Genomic DNA, 21,320 nt, shown 5'->3' with positions numbered 1-21,320 from the left:
TTTATTTACATAATTGGGGCTTAGGGACTTGAGACAAATCAATTGAAGGTGGCAGTGAGGCCATGAAGCTTTGGTGAGAGAGATGAAGAGGGACACATGTAATTGACATAAATAATGACAGGTTGAGAGAGTTTTTGGTGACGAGGAACTTCAAGCTGGGCAGATGGGATGGAAAATGTTCATTGTTGGAACATATTGGAGAGTTACTCCTGGACACAACAATAGGCATAGGTGAAAACATAAGTGGCTAGAAATTGCAACATAAAAACAATGTGAGAAGAAAAGGACTGAGTGAACAACAACATGATGGCCAAGTGGCTAGTTAGTCCATGGAAAATAATGGATAGTGACATGGCAGCCATGAAAATGGCACAAGGGAAGTTCTCTGATGTTAACTCAATGCACATATATACATTTTTTATATGATCATGATCTGCCAATATTTACATACAAATATTAAAATGCCATTTTATTTGACAAGGTTTTGTTAGGGTCTATTCTTTTGGAAGAGAAACTCTTTAAATTTATTTAATCTAGATGTGAATGCTGTAAAAAAGTTATTGGCTAATAAGGAATCAAGTGGGAAAAATTAGCCAATAATTATCTATGATTTCAATATCATGTGAATATGATTAATAAATTATTCCCGTGTTATATTATGAATAGGGAATGTCGAAGGATATATAAGAATGAAATCATTGTGATTTGAAACAAGTGGGGAAAGACACTAGATGCAATGTTTCCCAGTGTCTATGGATACAGATAGTGTGGTCTCTGGATTGTCAACACTATTGTATATATATCGTACATTGCCAAGTGTATTGTTTATGTCTTTTGTTATACATGTGTATTCATTGTGTTGTATCATGTGTGTATGTGTATGTGTTGTGGTACACTGTGTATATGTGCATGTGTTGTGTAATGTTTTGGGATAGGCAGGTATAATATTGTCTAGGCTCTTGTGTTGTGTAATTTGTAGGACAAGCAAGTATGGGATTGTTTTGGCCTATGTTGATTTAGGACAAGTAGACTGCCTAGAATATGGGTTAGTTGGGCCTACAAAGGCATGGAATACACTTATATTTCTATTGACAGAAGACTGCCATGATTGGTAGTGTCCATATTCGTTGGCAACTATTAGGTTTCATATATATATATCTATATATATATATATATATATATATATATATATATATATATATATATATATATATATATATATATATATATATCTATATATATATATATCTTTGTGTGTGTATATGTATATGTATATGTATATGTATATATATATATATATATATATATATATATATATATATATATATATATATATATATATCCACCACTAGGTGCTTTCTACGTTTTGCAACTGCCCAGTGTGTGTACGAGTTCAAAGAGAAGAGAAGGCACTATGTGGTTTCCAGGTTTGGCAACCAACCGAGTGTGTGTACAATGCTAAAGGGAAGAGAATGAGTTGTGTGCTTGCTGGGTTTTGCAACCGATCAAGTGTGTGTAAAGAAAGTGACAAAGGAGAAAATCAAGATAAGTACCAATATTTCATTGGTTTCTGAACTTTAAATTATGAATCAAATTCAATGTTCTAATTTATGATGGTTTAGATTATGAGCTAACCTGGTTTTGTTGTGATAGGAATTAAAGTGAAAAATTCCAAATTCGCCTCATGAATAAATTGCTAAAGAGGTATGATTTAAACTTATTACACATTATTTATGATGTTATGATGTTTCTCATGAAATCTATGTTCCTATGATGTAGGAATATATATGGAATTTCCCATTTTGGTTGAATGAAGTTAGCCGCAAGGTGGAATAACAACAATATATTGAATTCAAGTATTTCAGGGGCATGGCCATTGTGGGACACTAACACCCAATGGTGCCCATTGATTAGCATGAATTATGATATGACCCATATGATAGTTTGAGGAAAGGATATAAATTGGTTTTGATACTCTCTCGATGTGAGGAAACCTTTGCCAAGGAATGCATCTCCCAAGGGACTGTGAAGCAGAAAAGTGGATGCCTAAACTTGGATGGTGTGTGACTACACGGGAGGGGGTGACTGGATTTCCTAAGGGAGTGGGGAGAAGAGAAGGGAAGGCTGGAAAATAAATTGATTTTTGGTCATGGGCATAGATGATTGGAATTAGAAGCACATTGGGGGTGTGCTCTGAAAATAATGTGTCGAGAACTATTCATTGAGGGAACAAGGAGCACAAGATAACAACACTGGACATTGGAGGTAGGTAGCACTCCAGAGAAAGAGAAAAATCCAAGTTGGATTGAACACCTCTAAAGAATCAAAAAAATTCAAAAGGGGCCATTGGAAGATGGCCAAATTTATATATTAGTTATAACAGAGTGGTTGGTAAGCCACTATTCATATAAAATGTGTTGTAAAAGTTGAACAAGCTATGTATATAAAGCTCCATAATCAACAAGGTGTGGTCTAACAACATTTTTTTCATATATGGATATTGAATGGAAGGAAGGTTTTCCCCTCAAAGGGGAGGGGACTTTGACATCCCCTAGTTAATATATCTCTTTTGTAAATAATTGAAATTATTTCAAATGGATCAGAAAGGGACACATATTACATTGCTTGATGTAGGAGATCACTTGAGGGAATTGTTTTTTTAAATATTAGTCCTGGTTGGTTGAATGGGTTGGCTATGCCATAAATTAGCTGAAGAAATAATGATAGATCTAGGTGTCCTTTATGTCTAACCATGAGGAAATATAGGGAAAAACATTGATGGCATCCTAGGTTGCACTATCCGAGAGGGGGACTATTGTGATATCGTTAGAGAGAATGGGAAGTTAGTAGGTTTGGAAGAAAATAAAAATATGAGTGGGAGATAGGGCCATAGATTGATACATTCCCTCTCTCTCTCTCTAAGGGGGTCACACATGCATACACAGAGAGGAGGATATTTCTGGGCATGTAGAAGTTGTGGAAGAGGAATTGAAGGTATCATCTTGAGCAGTGTTACTGAGCATTGGAGAGAGTTAAAATAGATGAATAACCTTCTTAAAATCTTATTAGAAATAAGAATCATAGATAGAGCAGAGGCTTGCCTCTAGTGGATAAAGAAAGTGTGGCCCAGTGGAATTTTATTTCAGCTATTTTTTTGGTTAAAAGCCTTCGAAAGCACTCCACCTCAAGCTTTCAAATCTATCTTGGGGGTGACGATTGCAAGTGAGATTTGGTTACAGATTTTCTATGGTTGGGTGGAGATTTGCATCCCAGATTCAGTTTCCTGTTAGATTTTTGAGATAAGTATTTCTTGTGTCTTGCAGTCACAATGAATATACATTTGTATCTACTGATTTGAATTTTTTGATGTATGAGGCATGAATTATAATTCTATTATTTACATAGCTAAATATTATGTTATGATATTGTTGAAACGAATTCATGAACTCATGTTGAGAAGTCGATTATAGTTATGGTGCTCATCTTAAATCACATTATAACAGTCTGTGTGTGTGTGCATTGGTCATCTTTCAATAGAATCAACATGAAAGCACTCTTGGTAGATCTTATCTATATCTCTAAGTAGGAATAATGGAGGTTCTTGACTCTCTAGCCATATTGATCCACTTACCTTGTATGGTTTCCTTTCTAGGTCTCCTAGTGAAGTACGCCTATGTCTTGGGTCTACATTTTCCATCCTTTTCAAAACTTAGGCATAAATAAGCCTCATATTCCTATGTTGTTTATGATACTATCTCATAAGCCTTGTTAAAATGGTTTTATGTTTCTTGGACTTGACATGATAATTACAATTTTGTTATACACCTAATGAGATCTTTGTTCTCATTGCTACACACTTCACCATAGGTTCTTGTTGTTGTAATTTTGCATTGATGCAAGAGTTACACACACACACACACACACACACACACACACACACACACATATATATGCATGTGTTGTATGTATAGATTTAACAAAATTATACAGTAGTATAATTGGTTACTCAGTAGAGGAAGGATAATTCATGCTAATTTAATTAAATGTTGAACCCCTACTAACGATTTGGACTATTAATGGTTTAGATGTATAATAGATCTATATCAGATAATGACCCAAATCAGAAAGACTATACAAGAATTTTGTAGCATTCTCATAGTGTAAATTATTGACCAAAATAATAATAAGAGGTGTATGGACCTAACTAAATAATGTAAGGGAAAAGTCTTGTAGATCCCTAAATGGATATGAGTCGTTAATTGCTTAAGAATATCATTGAAATTGAATGGAAAAGTCCTTGTTCCTACTTACATAGTCGTTCACTGATCTAGGTGGATATTGGTGGCCACCCACCTATTCCACTTGGACCCCCACGATTGTTTCTTTTAGTTTTTAAATTTCCTTAATTGTAGCACAATTTACTATTTTTGGTAGTTTTTCAGGTCTTGAACTTCCAGAGTCATTTTGAGGTCCTAAACATTTTTTTTTTGTAAAATCACCAAAAATAGTTGTATTCCTTAGATATATCTTTCTAACGAGGTATTGTGTGCATCAAACAGAGATCGTATGCCAACGTTACGACCTCGGCAAGTTGATGTACCAATTTACACCAAAGGGGCCCATAATTTGGCGTTTCATCTCCTAGGGTTCGGTTTTTGGATGTTTTGGGGTTTTCTATTGTTTCTCAATAATAAATAGACCTTCAAGCCTCATTGTAACACAGTTCAGGGCATGTAGTCACCATATATCTTCTCAGAGTTAATCTACCATCGCCCGAGCTAGTTTATTTCCATTTTGTATGTAAGCATATTTTAGTTCTTTGATATTAATGAAATGAAGTTTTATTTATGTTGCACCTTTGTTTTTATGATTATATCTGTAATTTGTTGTGTTCTTGTTTAAATTCGTATCAGCAGTATCAAAGCAGTCCGCTCTTTCTCGATCCATCTTTGCATGTCCCCAATGAGGTCAGGATATAAGGAGTTAGGGCTCGATCTGGTTGAACTTTTGCAAGATCAGCCTCGCAAAACCCGACAGTCACCCATGGGGGAAGAAAAGAAATACGAGGGAGAAGGAGATCCTATAAAATATTACTCAAGGAGGCCCTTGAGAAACAAAGGAATGCGTTGATGGATAAATTTGCCTAAATCCTTAAATGGTTGGCCACCGGTGGCGCATCCACATCCAACAGCCACTCTGGAGGTGTCACTCCTTTTAAGGTACAAGTAAACTTTGACATTCCAATATTTGAGGGAAAAATAGATGTAGACGTCATAGATAAATGGTTAAATCTACTCGAAGGATATTTTTTTGTCAATGATTTTTTGAGTTGGGAAAACATTACTTTTTCTCTTCTCAAAGCCACCCCCCACATCAAGGATTGGTGGGAAACCTACTATAAGTAGAAGGATGAAAGTACACCCTCACTATTTTTAGTCGCACCCACTTGAAATTCATTCCAGGATTCCATCGTAGAGTAGTACTACCCTGTGAGGAATTATGAGGATAAATACATAAAGTGGACCACATTGTGGCAGGGAAGGGACCAAGACATGCCAGAGTTTACCAATGTTTTTCACACCCTTCGCACGAAGCTAGGCATCAAGGATTCTGAGAAACATTTGATACTCAAGTATTACAGCTACCTACACAGGTACATGAAGGATGAGATGGATTTCCTGGACATTTCCTCACTCGGAATGACATACTGATATGTTGTCAAGATCGAGCAGATGCTTAAACATAAAAGGTGACACTTTGGATCTACAAATCTGAAGCAAGGGAAAGGTTCCCCCAAATGCAGAAAAAAAGACAAAGCTAAGGCAAGAAAACCCAAGACAACCCGCCAAAGTTGCAAGAAAATAAAAACATCGCGAAGTCGAAGAAGGACATGGGAAAGTGGTGTGAGTTCCATAAGAGCTCCACTCACAACACAAGTAAGTGTTGGGCCAAGTAGTCACTGGTGGCTGGGCTGAAGGCTTATGAATTAGATGCATGTTCTAACTCTGAGTCAGAACCCAACAAGGGGAATGACAAAGTGAAGCATATTATCGATGCAAAGCACAATGCCACCATTGTCACCACAAAGATCTAGAAGGAGGAACCCGAAGATCCCGAGGAGGAGGAGCACCACTTCCACTCCAAGATGTGGGTAAAGGGTTCCCCACTACAGTTCATTGTTAACAATGGGAGCCAAAAGAACCTCATTTTAGAAAGGTCATGAAGTGGCTTGCCTTACTGACCATAGCACACCCACAACCATACACCATCTGGTGGCTTCACCAAGGATGGGATCTTCATGTCAACCATCAGTGTCACCTTCCATACAACATCTAGCCCTTCACGGATGAGGTATTATGTGTTGTTTCTCCTCTTGATGTTTGTGATGTATTATTAGGCCAACCATACTTGTGGAATCGACATGATGTATATGAGTTAAGGCCTCATGTTTTTATTTTTACATTTGGAAATACGTTGTACAGGATACCGGAGGTAGCACCCCCTATCACCATCTCTTTGGTTACTGCAAAACAATGTAGTAAGCTCATTTCCAAAATTGGGAAATTTTTTTTCCTGATGAAATGCCCTCAAAGGAAGAACATTGTGGCCACAACCTCTATATAGGGTCCCTCCGCATGACAATAACAAATGGACAAGGTTGTGGAGGAGTACGAGGACATCTTCACCTCCCCCACAGGGGTGCCTATGCACTATCAGGTCAAGCAATCCATTGATCTAACCCCAGGTTCATCGTTTCCCAATGGAAAAATCCATCAGTGCTCTGTTTTGGAGAACAATGAAATCAAGAGGCAGATTCAGGAGATTCTGCAGAAAGGTCACATTTGACTAAGTTCATAGCCCGGTGGGAGCCCAATCATGTTGGTACAGAAGAAGGATGGGACTTGGAGACTCTATAGGCCTATCAGGTGCTAAAAAGGTCACTGTCTCGAATATGCACCTGATCCCACATATTGATGACCCTCTGAACCAAATCAATTTGGCCAAATATTTCATCAAGATCATATTTTAGTCTGGATATCACCAGGTACCAATCGAACCCTCTAATGTGTCGAAGATTGCCTTGAAAGTCAAGGAGGGCTTTTTCAAATGACTGGTTATGCCTTTCGAGTTGACGAATTCTCCTGCAATCTTCATGAGGCTAATGGATGACATCTTGTGGTCATTCACCAACTCATTTATGGTTGTATGCTTAGATTACATCTTGACCTTCAGCTAGATTTGGGAAGCGCACTACATTTAGGTCACTAGGCATTTTAGGGTTGAGAAAAAAGTGGCAATATTGTAGAAGTATTTCTATTGGCCGAATCTTCGCCAGGATCTCGAGAAGTACATCACTTCATGCACTACGCGCGCCATTTCCAAATCGACCATCAAGAAGCAAGGCGTATATACTCCACTGCCTATCCCTAGTCATGGAAAATTTTAAGGATGAAAATTTGTCTTAAAGCTTAGAAACCTTGGCGAATCTTACTAGTCCCCAAATTGAAAATTATAAAATGTTTGTTGATATCTTTGTAAAAACATGCAAATTTATAATAATTTTAGATATAGTATTTATACAATTTTGACAACTTTTAAGGTAAAATAATTTTATACTATAAAATTTTGGCGAATCATTTTTAGAAAAAAATTGAAATTGGCAAATATTGTTTTGGGAAAACCATGGAAAATTATCCCACTTGCGAATATTAGCCCCTAAAATTTTCCATGCCCCTAGTCAACCATGGGAACATGTCAGGCCTTCCTTCTACTAAGCATGGTAACGACTGTGTTTTGTTGTCATCAACAGATTCTTGAAGATGGCCATTATGGAAACCTGAAAGAAGAAAATAACAGCAAATGCCACTCCTAAACTCTTCTTTGAATGAGTGTGGGTACACTTTGGGATCCCATTGTCTATCATCTCAAATCGAGACAATAGGTTCCTCAGTACATTCTGGTCTAGCCTTTTCTCGATGCTTGACACCAAGCTCACTAAGTCCACAATTTTCCATCCCCAAACTGATGGCTAGACAGAGATCGTCAACAGGATGACCATACACATTATAAGCATGTACAACTAAAAGAATCCATGCACATGGGATGATATCCTCCCCTATGTCTAGAACATATATAACTGTGCTCTCCACATCTCGACTAACCACAACCCTTTTCAGGTGGGCTTGGTATTCTAGTCACTCTATCCCATTGATGTGGCCATACCATTTGCAACTACTCAAGAAAATTCAGCTCATGTCCAGTTCGAAGCCAACAAGGCAAACAAATTCATTGAGCACATTCAATACATCCTCCAATAGCTCCGTGAATTATTGGATACAGCCAATGCCAAGTACAAGCAGTGACATGATCAACATCAGGTGCCACACAAGTTCTAGGTGAGCAATAAAGTTTGGCTACATTTGTAGAAGGAGTGGCTCACTGGACCCTGCCGCAAGATTCACCTGCTTCGATATGGGCCATACACCATCACCAAGGCAATAGGGGACAATGAATTTGAGCTTAGTATTCCACAATTACCTTTTCTGCACCCAGTGTTCAATGTGGACCACCTTTGGCCCTACTCCCCACCATTGTTGGACAAATTTGACATTATAGAACAACTCACACCAACATAGTTAAACCTAAAATGCATGGAACAAGACACAACTGATTGGATCATGGACACACAAATCAGGAACACCTGACAGCAAAGGATCCATTTATATCAAGTTGTCAAAGCATGCCAACTCCTTCACTAGGGCAAGTGGCTCACCAGGGACTGAGTTCAGCAAAAGTTTCCTCATCTCATGGAGGAACTCAACGTAATGGGGACCATTGCTTCCTAATGGGGGAGGAATGATCCAAGTGGATATTGGTGGCCACCCACCAATTTCGCTTGGACTCTCACCATTGTTTCTTTTAGTTTTTCAGTTTTGTTAATTGTAGCACAATTTACTATTTTTGGCAGATTTTTAGGTTTTGAACTTCTAGAGCCGTTTTGAGGCCCTAAACAATGTTTTTTGGGAAAATCATCAATGAAAATTATAAGATTTTAACATGATAAGTCCTTGTATATATCTTTCTAACAAGGTATCGTATGCATCAAAAAGAGATTGTATGCCAAATTTACGACCATGGGAAGTTGATGTACCAATTTACCCCAACAGGGCCCATAGTTTGGTGTTTCATCTCCTAGGGTTAGGTTTTTGGATGCTTTTGGGTTTTCCATTGTTTCTCAATAATAAATAGGCCTTCAAGCCTCATTATAACACAGTTTAGAGGCATGTAGCCACCACATCTCTTCTCAGAGATAAGCTAACATTGCCTGAGCTAGTTTATTTCCATTCTGTATGTAAGCATATTTCAGTTCTTTGATATTAATCAAATGAAGTTTTATTTCTACCGCATCTCTGTGTTTATGGTTATATATTTAATTTTTTGCATTCCCTTTTAAATTCGGATCATTCACTGTTTTCACTGGTTCTAAGCTCTGGAAGGATAGAGTAATGTTCGAATTATTCATATATCTATCTAATGATTGAATGGGCTAGGTAGAGAAACTATCAAAATCATAGGAGGGATAACCCTGTTGAAATGTCAAAAGAGATAGCACCTGCATGGGTGGTATAAACCTTAAGGGTGATGGCCAAGTCCCGAAGCTAGCCTAAACACTAAAGAACCACTGTCGTTGATCCACAGGCTAAGTCTCTTTCAAAATGGCTTAACACTAACAACATGAACAATGCTATTATTATTCAACCCTTGAAATTTTTCAATTATAGTGCTTATGACCTTTCCTTTTTACAAAGACCTCGTAACCTTGAACTTCGTAAGACTAGATGATGCTACTTCCCAAAACTTGTAAGGTTATTTTGTCTGAGAAATGACCTCCGAGATTCTGTCTCTAAATAGTAAAGTTCCAGTCAGCTTTTGTGCTCTAAAGTCTATCACTATAATTGACTTATTAGCACCCCTTGGAAGAAACATCTTGAGCTAAGAGGGATTCTCAACAATATTATTTCTCGGCAAGAACCCTTCTCAGAAGAAATGGACCCTGGAAGAAACACTTGAAGGAAATGGTTTGAGCTAGGATGGATTTTGGACATGTTAGTTCTTAGAGATAAGTCTTCTTTCAGGAAAATCTACAAAAGTAATCCCTCAAAATAAATAACCATGATGGTAAAGGGATTCTTAGTGAGAAATGGGTCCTTAGAAGAAGCATATATAGGTGGGGAGGGTATTCTGGGTGAGAAATGGATCCTCAGAGGAAAATCCTTAGAAGAAAATCCTCGGAGTAAATTGTCTTGGAATGGGCCCGCATATGTTTAGAAGATAGACCATGCGTAGGTTTGAATGGATTTCTGAGAGCTGTTTGTGAGATTGATGGTTAGTGCACTAGCAGGGCATCTCCTTGGTGATGTCGGCTCAAAAATGAAGGAGGGTGTACCCCTTCTTTAATCTTATCCATTGAATTCATTTTGGTAGATTGACGATTGTGATCATGGTGGTGCTTCACCCCTTATGACATCAACAAGGGGAGGAAGATATCTCTCTAACCATTGAATCATTTGGCTCATCGCAGGTCATTGGATGGTGAAAGCCATAAATAAATATACATATATTTATATGTGTAGTGTTTAATATGTGTGTGCATATATATATATATATATATATATATATATATATATATATATATATATATATATATATATATATAATATCTGTGTGTGTGTGTGTGTGTTATGAACCGGATCATGAATGAGTCTATAGCTAATACAATAATGCGAAGTGGCAGTGAGGAAAATGATTGGGATGACCATGTGGAGACCGCATGGATGCCATTTGGTTGATTGATGATGTGGCACTAAACTTTAAGTGGTGACAAATTTTGATTCGAAGGTTAGATCATGACAAAATTTATATTTCTAGAATCGTCTTGATGAGACAAACACAATGATATCATCCATTTGAATTTTTGAGGAAGTTTAAAAAAAGAAATTTTTAGACCCCATTTCCATAACGCTACCTTGAATCTCGAGTCGGTATAGTAACCACCTGCTATCCTATGTTGTGGGTTGGGGTTAGGAGGGGGTGTGTTACAGTGTTTTAGCAGAGCTTCCAAATTCAACACTTGGACCTCTAAGAGTGAGTGGAGCTCAAATATGAGTGTAGTAACTGAATGTGAATATGATGGTATCCTACTCATAGCATTTTATTTGGATTGTTCACTAACTGCAATGATGATTGACACTATATAGGAAATGGATCATCAATAACAAGCAAGTCTTCATAAATTTTTCCTAATGGATAAAAAGTTTGTATAATAGTTTATAAAATTAATATTATAGTGAAAAACCCAAAAGATATCAAGAATAATTCAATGTAAAAAGCAATACTTTCTCATGTGTCTAAAGGTACCCCATCCAACCCCATCCTGAATGATGAAGATCTTAAGGATCAGGAGGATTCTCAAAAATGGAAAAAATAGAAACATGTCTACTAGGGTTGGGAATATATGTTTTCGTTTGCATAGTTTTCTAGAGGGAAATTATGATTCCCCTTTTTGTTATGTCAATTATATTTTATGTTTCTTTAATAAATATATATATGTGATATTACCAATAAGGTTATAGATGTGAAGGACTCTTCTTGGTAATCATGCATGATAAACATTGCATTTTTACTCTTTGTGGTATTTTTTTCCCTCGACGAAGGTCACACTTCATCTTCACTATATTCTTCTTTACCAATAAAAATATAATCAATCTTAGAATGAAAAAAATGAGGTGGTTACAACTAATTTTTTATGCATACAATATAGGGTAAATTAGTTACCCTAGTCTAAACCCTACAACATTATGTATGTCCATAGTGTTTTCCATTTTAGTGTAAATGTTGCCATTATTAATATGGTATATAGATCCATTTCCATTGAAATCAACAAATATACAATCCCTAACACCTTAATCCTCTCAAATAGTAAGCACCTAGGGGTTGTGTCAACGGATTTGCTAAAGTTCACAAAGAAATAGTACATCTCGTTAGCTCATTGCATATGTCTACCTTTAAAAAGGAAACTCTTAATTGTAGATGATTACTAAGAATAATTCTTATATGAGTAAGCTCACTATTTTTTAAGAGCACTATAAGATTAAGTAAACATTAGATTACAATTAACTTTTGATAACTAAGATTATGTATATTTTTTCCTAGGCAAGATAAACTAAAAACTAGCCACCTTATAGGTCTTCTTGTTATATTTAGGCATATGGATATTTTCAATTGATTTATATATATTTGATTGAAAATTCATGAAGAGTGAAATATGTTAATGTTATATTTAAATCATGATAGTGATAGTATAAACACCAACACATAACTATAAAACTAACATTTAACTATCGAATTAAAATTGCGGTATGCATAACAGTGGGTAAGAAAATTAGTAGAGTCAACCCTTAGGTTTGAAAAAGTAAAATAAAAGGAGACTTATAAGGAATCCATAAGAGATCTCTTCATAATAGAATGGGGTTCTTCAAGTTCGACTACACAACAATCACACTTGTATACAACTTGCCACTGATATATGACCAATCTGTACTAGAGAAGCAAGAGAAGAGGTAAGTCCCATCTGAAAATTCTTGAAGAGTTGTCTAGAAATAGTGAAGGATAAATCGACTTTGAATAAGTTACATGCGATGATCAATAAATGTGTGCAAGAGCAAGGAGTTCCTACTAGACGCAGAATCAACAAGATTAGGCACAAGAAGAGAACAAGTAGGAAGTTCACACTTAATGCATATATCAGAGCATACGATATGGACCACATTATCATATAGCTTGAATCAAACATTAACATTACGCCAAAGTATACATGGGAGATGATGGGAAAATCGAACCTTATTTGGTCAGTTATCCAGTTGAGAATGGATAATCAATGAAGAGTCTTTCCTATTGATATATTGGTGGGAGTGGATGTTAATATTGATGGAGTAAAAAACATTACTAATTTTGAGGAAATTGAAATCATAGATAATCTAATACTTATATTACATTTCTTTGCATTAACGGAGCCTTTCAAAATAAAATTATAATTGATCAGAAGAGAAGGAAGATGATCTTTAAATTAGGAGACTTGAGGGTGACAATAACATTTGATCTAATGGAAAGATATTGATTTATGGAGTTGGTCATAGATAGATTCACTATAGAGAACCTCGATAACATTGTTGGTTGTGTGTTATATTCTTTCCATAATTAGTGTGGGTGTGTGTTATATTCTTTCCATAATTAGTGTCATGTGTTATTACGTTGCGTCAGGCAAAATAGGGGGTTTCAGGGGGTAGGAGCCCCCCTAATGGGATCTGGGGAAACACCCGTGGATTTCTTTTTTAATGCAGACCCACCAATGGTTTTGTGTATGGTTTTGGGCAAGATGGTTTTTCTCATGGTATTTAATGAAAATTTAATATTGTTTTCTTTATTTTGGGTTACAGGAGAAAATATCTACGTATATTTTTATGTTCTCGCTATTGTATATTTTTCTATATTTTTAAGAATTCATTTGTAGTTAATTTTTGTACAAGGTTAAAACCTACATACATTGACAATGTCATTGCATGTTGTTTGGTTTCTAAATTATTCTAAAATAATAATCAAGTATCAACATTAACATCAAACTGAGGATTTTCTTTTTATCTCAAGGTAACAATTTTTTTTTATGCAAGATACTTCTAGGGACTCGTCCTAAAATGATATATCTTCCAATCCAACGACAAAATAAACACCTAAAACAAAGAATGACCTTATGTACTCTATCAAATCAATCTGTATTTGAAAGAACTATGATCAACCACATAGAAAATGAAGATTATAATTAAATAAGCTTGCAATAATTCAATCTGAAGGTAACATTACTCTAACATTTCATGAAATAACTATGTGCCTATTGGGGTAGGAGCCCCCCTAATGGGATCTGGGGAAACACCCGTGGATTTCTTTTTTAATGCAGACCCACCAATGGTTTTGTGCATGGTTTTGGGCAAGATGGTTTTTCTCATGGTATTTAATGAAAATTTAATATTGTTTTCTTTATTTTGGGTTACAGGAGAAAATATCTATGTATATTTTTATGTTCTCGCTATTGTATATTTTTCTATATTTTTAAGAATTCATTTGTAGTTAGTTTTTGTACAAGGTTACATACATTGAAAATGTCATTGCATGTTGTTTGGTTTCTAAATTGTTCTAAAATAATAATCAAGTGTCAACATTAAAATCAAACTGAGGATTTGTCTTTTTATCTCAAGGTAACAATTTTTTTTATGCAAGATACTTCTAGAGACTAACACTCGTCCTAAAATGATATATCTTCCAATCCAACAACAAAATAAACACCTAAAACAAAGAATGACCTTATGTACTCTATCAAATCAATCTGTATTTGAAAGAACTATGATCAACCACATAGCAAATGAAGATTCTAATTAAAGAAGCTTGCAATAATTCAATCTGAAGGTAACATTACTCTAACATTTCATGAAATAACTATGTGCCTATTGAAATAACAATCATACTTTTGGAAACAATAATTGAAAATAAAAATCGTAACTAAGGAAGCAACATGCAGTAGCTAAGGAAACAACTTAAATAAATATTGTCTTCATAAGAGATAACAAGCATGATTAACTACTTCTTAATGCTTCAGTTCAAGCGAACCATAAATAACAATACCAATCAATCTGCTGGGAGAAGATAAGTAGAAATATTACTAAATTGATAATACAAATTAGAGGATAGTGCCTCGTCCAGGAAGCAGTCTTGAACCACCAGGAGTCATACTATATAAGAGAAAGTCAGATCAACAAAGAAATTGATAAACTTGAATTAATCAATACAAGATCTTCACACTAACTTCTTTGAATAATTAAAACGCAAGCTCAATCTTTGTTCTATCTTCAAAATTACAATATTTCTTCATTACACGTGCATGGGAAAACTCTTCTCATTTTATAATACAGAAAGGGTGATCACAACCGAAAATATCTAGAATAAAGAACGATATGAGAATAAAATATTCTTAGATCGTTCTTTCTTAATTGAAATAAATTTGATATATTCTAGTGAAGAAACCAAGAATGTCATCGACAACCAATTCCTTAATCTAAAATTGGCCTCGCCTGAATTTTCCATGTATGTTCTTCAAATGCCATCAACTTCCATTGAACTTCGACATGCTCTCATAGCCCTTGTCTATGATAAAACCTCCAACAAACGCATTATCGATTCATTTATAAATAAAATATTTTTATTTAAATGAGATTATGAGAAAAATATTAATTATTTAAAGAATTGAACTATGCTAGGTGATGAAGCATAATTATGAAGAAAAAGGCAAGAAATTAATATCAAAGCTCAAGATTATAATGAAAATATGTGGCAATTACAAGGCTCAACATACTTAGGGATGATTATGTCAATCCAACTACCGACAAAGTGCTAAGATGGTGAAGTGTTAGTTCTTTCACATCAGACTCAAATGAAACCCTTGAAAATTGGTAGCACAATTTGTATCCAATATCCACTAAAAGATGCACATGTATCACCTATGTAGTGCACTAGATCAGAACAAATTTATGTGATCCCTTGAAGTATGGTGGAATGACAAATGTATATTCCTTTGTGGAAAAATTCAAGGCATAGGTAGAAAAGCATCTTAGGTATTTCTCCTTTCATATAGCTTTAAAAGATACCTATGCACAATGGTGGGTGGCGCATGAGGAGAAGATAGAAAATTGGCATATGTGTAGAAATTTGTTGTAGATAAGACTCTAACTAAAGAACAAAAATGGAGATAAATATGCTAGCTTGGGCTTTCCAACCACTCATCTAAAGGGGTGTGTTGTAGCATGGACCAAGAATAGGATACTAAGAGCAATGGTTGCATCGGTTCATACATACACTAGATACTATCCCTAGGAATTGGCATACATAACTAGGAGTGCGTGGAGGAACAATAGAGTAAACAATGATGACTTGGAACTTCAAGGGTCACTTTTAGCTTTCAATATAATGATCCATACATAAACACATCATTATAAGATTTTAAAGGAAACATTTTTACCTCAGAAGGTCCAATTGTGTAGAAATTAGTGCCATTGTGTCTCGCACACTAACACTCTCATCTTGTTAGACAACTTATGGAATGTAACAACGTAATGGAGGAATACAAAGAAGAAGGTGAATCGAGAAATTTAAATATGTTAGAGACAAAAGGGGGGCATAAAATAGCAAGGAAACAACTTGAATATGTAAATTATACCAAGCCTATCAAGATGAATAAAGTAAATATTGGATTAAAGAGAATCTGAAGCTTACTATTATTGGAGACTATTGGCACGAGGAGATGGTAAACAATATTGTTGATTGTTGTGTGAATCTCAATATTTGTTCCCCTTCCACTTTCTCAGAGGTGAAAGGCATAGTAGGTGCATTGTGAAAAATTAATATTTCGTTAAATCTAGATGCAAAGATAGTTGAACCGAGTATACAAGCAGAAAATGAAAAATAATTGGATAGAATGCTGGAAGTAGGGATTATTGAACCAATAGAAGAATCATAGTGCGTAAGTCCATTGGTGGTGCATGATAAGAAGATAGAAGAAATCAAGATCTATATAGAGTTAAGGAAACTGAATGATCCATGTGTATAGACATTGTTCCCCACCCAGTTCACATATGATGTATAGGAAAATGTGGGAGCACAAGAGGCCTAATCATTTATAGATGGATTCTTAGAATACCATTAGATTAATATCATGTCATAAGATATACAAAATACCACGTCTACGATAGAATGGGTATCTTTCCAGTATATTTTGATGTCTTTCAGTCTAAAGAATCCACTTGAAATATTTTCTAATGTGGTCATAGTAGCTTTCAAAGAATTTATCCATGACTTCTTGGAGGTATATCTCAATGATTGGATAGTATTTAGATTTCTAAAGAAACAAATTGAAGTCCTTCATCTCATGCTTTATAGATATTAAAAACTAAAAATATTGCTAAATTAGAAGAAGTGCATTTTCTATTCACCCTTTGGTATTTTGTTAGGTTATATAATATGCAAACAAGGTCTATTGGTTGACCCTGAAAATAATGATTTCGTAGTAGATTTTCCACCACATACATAAGTACGTATGTTGTACACAACTTTGGTCCATACAAGCTACTATAGAAATTTTATACAAGGATATGCGAAGACTACAACTCCCTTGGAGAAGATTTTGAAAAAAAATGTAAAGTTTTAGTAGAGTAAAGAATGTTAGTAGGAGTTGGACACATTGTAGGACAATTAGTTATCACATCACTTTTGTTATTTCCAAAATGGGGAAAGGATTTCCATGTTCATGTGGATGCCTCATCCATAGATTTGGGTGCAATCTTAGCCCAACTAGGAGAAGGGGATATAGATCACCCTATTGTGTTTTCTCACCAAAAACTATCGATAGTCAAACAAAATTACACCGCCATGGAGTGGGAGGGATTGGCAATGGTATATGCACTTCAAAAGCTTAGAGATTATTATCTACTAGGGTCCCACTAAAAAATGTGTACATAACATTTTATGCCGAGATATTTGGTCAATAAGCCAATATTGTGGGGAAGAAAATGTCGATGGTTGTTGCTACTTTAGGAATATGACTTCAATTTCATTGTAAAACCTAGAAAAATAAATGCATGATTAGATTATTTGTTGCATATTTCATTAGAGAAATTTTGAGGTTAAAAATCAGCCTCAAAACAAAATGTACAACAAAAATAAGCCTTTTAAGAACCAATATGATTCAAGATTATGATGTCAACCATTGGGGATGATTCACCATCTTTGGAGTAAAAAAGTAAAAATATTAAAAATAAAATAAATTAAAAAAACTACTTTGTCAACTCATATTTTCAACTTATCTCCCTACAGTTTCACTCAAATTTCATGTAAGAGAACTAGTTGGTTGCGGAATTTAATTCCTCATCCAAGGAGTACAAATGTTGTATATTTTTCATGGACCCTATTATATGAAAAATGAGAAATACATGAAAAATGTGATTTCAATCACATTTCTCATGTGTTTCTCAGTTTTTGTGTAGCAAGGTCCATCAAAAGTATGCAGTATGGGTACTCCTTGGATGAGGAATTAAATTCCAATCCAACGAGTGCTCCCGCTTGAAATTTGAGTAAAACCATAGGGAGATAAGTTGAAAAAATAGTTTTTTCTTTTTTCCCTCTAAAATTTGATCATGTAATCTAATATTATTTTATTATTTCCACTATTATTTTATAATATTACTTAGGAGTTCCATTTTAGATCTCAAAATTTCTCTAATGTGTATGGAGGAGATGCGTTAAATATGGATGACAAGGATTGATGATTACTTTTCAAACATTATTTGGTTACTCAGTACATGAGTATCCTCAATGGAATATATAGTCACGTAGAAGAAACAACCAATGGTGAAGGCCTCATATTACCAACTAATATCGGGTTGCCTATACAAAATAATCAAAGAAGAAGCACTTTGACAATGTGTAACAAAGAACAAAAGGCCATTAATTCTATAAAAAGCACAAAAAGGAGTTGCATGAGGTCATTAAATGGGGAAGGCCACCACACAAAATATCTTGCACGTAGGAATTTGGACACCCAATCTACATAAGAATGCTAGGGATTTTCGCCAATTTTGTGGGATATGTCAGAGAGTTGGAAAGCCCTCTAGGAGGCATGAGATGCCATTATGTCCATAGGTAACATTGTAGACATTTGATAAATGGGAAACAAAATTCATAAGACCAATCTACCCACCAACAAAAAGATCAAGAGCTAGATACATAATAATTGTGATGGATTATCTTATCACATGGGCGAAAACGTAATTGTTCACAACTGCAACACAAAGACAACCACATGGTTTATATTTGAAAATGTAGTTATGAGTTTTGGATGTCATAAAATACTAATGAGAAATCAAGGTACTCATTTTATAAACAAGGCAATTGTTGCTCTAATAGAAGAATTTATCATTAGAAGAGTACCCACTATCATTCTCAAGAAAATGGAACTGAGAAAGATACTAACTTAATTTTTTTTTACCGAGTTCTCATTTATTTAGAGCTCATATCAAATCATGTTTTTCATGCTGATTTTGAAAAGTGTTGATGTAACATCAACCTTTTTTCGAGAAGCATAATTTTACATTTTAAATATTCTTGTGTATTAAGTATGAACATTTTATTTAAAGGTTTGTGATTTTGCCAATTTTGAAAAGTGTTGATGCAACAATGACCGCTTTCTTTTGGGGGGAGGGGATATTTTTTTCACTATAATTTTTCTTATATATTAAGTATGGACATATTTTTTCAAATCTTGGTGATTTTGATGTTGAATTTGAAAATTGTTGATGTAGCATAGCCCTTATTTTTTAGGGGCAAATTTTTTAAAATTTAAATTTTCTTATGCCTTAAGCATGTGTTTTTTTAAATGTTGGTTATTTGACCACTTTTCAAGTTCTCTTCTTCTTCTTCTTCATTTTCTTCCTAAGTTGTTTGTTTTTTAACTTTTTTTCAAGTTTGTTTTTTTGTTTTCCTTTGCAATGTTTTTTTTTTTTTTTTTATTAATTTTTCAATTTTTTTACAAAATTAAAAATAACAATAAGAAAATTATTATTACGAAGTTATGAATTTTCATATATTTATGAATCGATAATTAATACTTTAATATACATAAAATAATTGTCACTAAAAACTATTAATTTTAAACACTTGACAAAAAAATACACATTTTCATGACTTGTTTACTACAAATGACATGTCAAATAAATGATTTTTATGGAAAATATCAGAGAAAAAGTTGAAAATTAACAAATTTTAAGAAATTTGTATGAATTTTGTGTCCAAAGAAGATAATATTTGAAGTTTTTTTTTTCAAAAATAATACTTCAAATAAAATTTCAAGTAAAATTAACAAAAAGAAAAAACATTTAAAATAATAATAATAAAACTTTAATAAAATTAAATAGTCAAAGAAACAAAATAAAAATAATTGCTTAAAATAAAATTTTGAATTCAAAATTAAAAAAACAAACAAACAATAAAAAATTAAAATAAAAAGTAAGACAAAAAAACCATTTGAAAAAATAGAAAAAGAAAACGAAAAAAGGTTACCAAAAAAAAGGAAAAGAAAATTTAAATTAAAAAATTAAAACATTATTCCCCTTGGGGGGGGGGGGGGGTCAGAGCATCGAAACCTGTGGATCGGCATCGCGGTTCACCATCGCATTAACCATATTGGATTTTAATTGATATATGTTGTGGAAAATGGGTGGCATGCACCTTCTTGTGAGCTACCACACTGTGATAAGGTGGCATTCAATACATTTAGTAGTTTTGGTGATATTTCAAGCGAGGATGTAGTTTTGTATGTTTATTGATAGATTTTTTGAAACTTGGTATGGGATCATTATGCCAATTTGATATGTAGGTGGTGGAGAATTGGGGGAGGTTTCCTATGTGCCTTAGGGGGAGTCCTTGTTGTAGTATGTAACCACCCCTCCCACATTTACCCATTTTCACTAGCCTACGAGGGTAAATATGAGAGGAAGAGCTACTATGACCTGACCCGACTTCCAAGCTTCACTTGTTGGAAATGGGGTCGACAATGGAACCTATCAACCAAAAAATAACATTCTAAAGGACCTATAGGACACTCAAAGGCTAAACAACCACCCCAGGTGCCAAAATCTTGAGCGAAATAGTAATTTTACTGACATAGATTATCTGTCGTAGGCATGACACTACATCCATGTGACTGTAGGCCTCCAGTCGCAAGAATAACACTACATCAGTATAGTTGATGCCATAGTATATTACAGCAAATGATGGATAGGATGGGAGCAGAGTAGGTTAGGAAGGACAGGAAGCTATAGTTTAGTTGGAGACTATTGATTGGAAGTGGTATCATTGCTTAACTTACTCAATTTGACTACTATATCTCTCTCTATTTTGTTATTCCTTATTGTCAAACTTCGTTCAAACTCTTTCATTTTCACTCTAACTTCGAGACGAAGTTTTCTGAAGGAAGGGTGTATGTCATGCCCTACTTAACCCTATTATACTATTTTTTATTCGTGTTTAATCAACCTATAGATATTGGCTTACAATTATTAAATAATATTGGTATAAACCTACACTTGTGAATCTATAGTTTTATTTTACTAATATTACTTTTATTATTTGTTATTATTTTATTCCCAATGTGTCTTCTCAAATCT

This window comes from Pinus tabuliformis, chromosome 1_1 (genome assembly GCF_031772625.1).
Source record: "Pinus tabuliformis cultivar Carrire ecotype Pingquan chromosome 1_1, CPIR1, whole genome shotgun sequence".
Lineage (NCBI taxonomy): Eukaryota > Viridiplantae > Streptophyta > Pinopsida > Pinales > Pinaceae > Pinus > Pinus tabuliformis.
Note: the sequence above shows the minus strand (reverse complement) of the source record.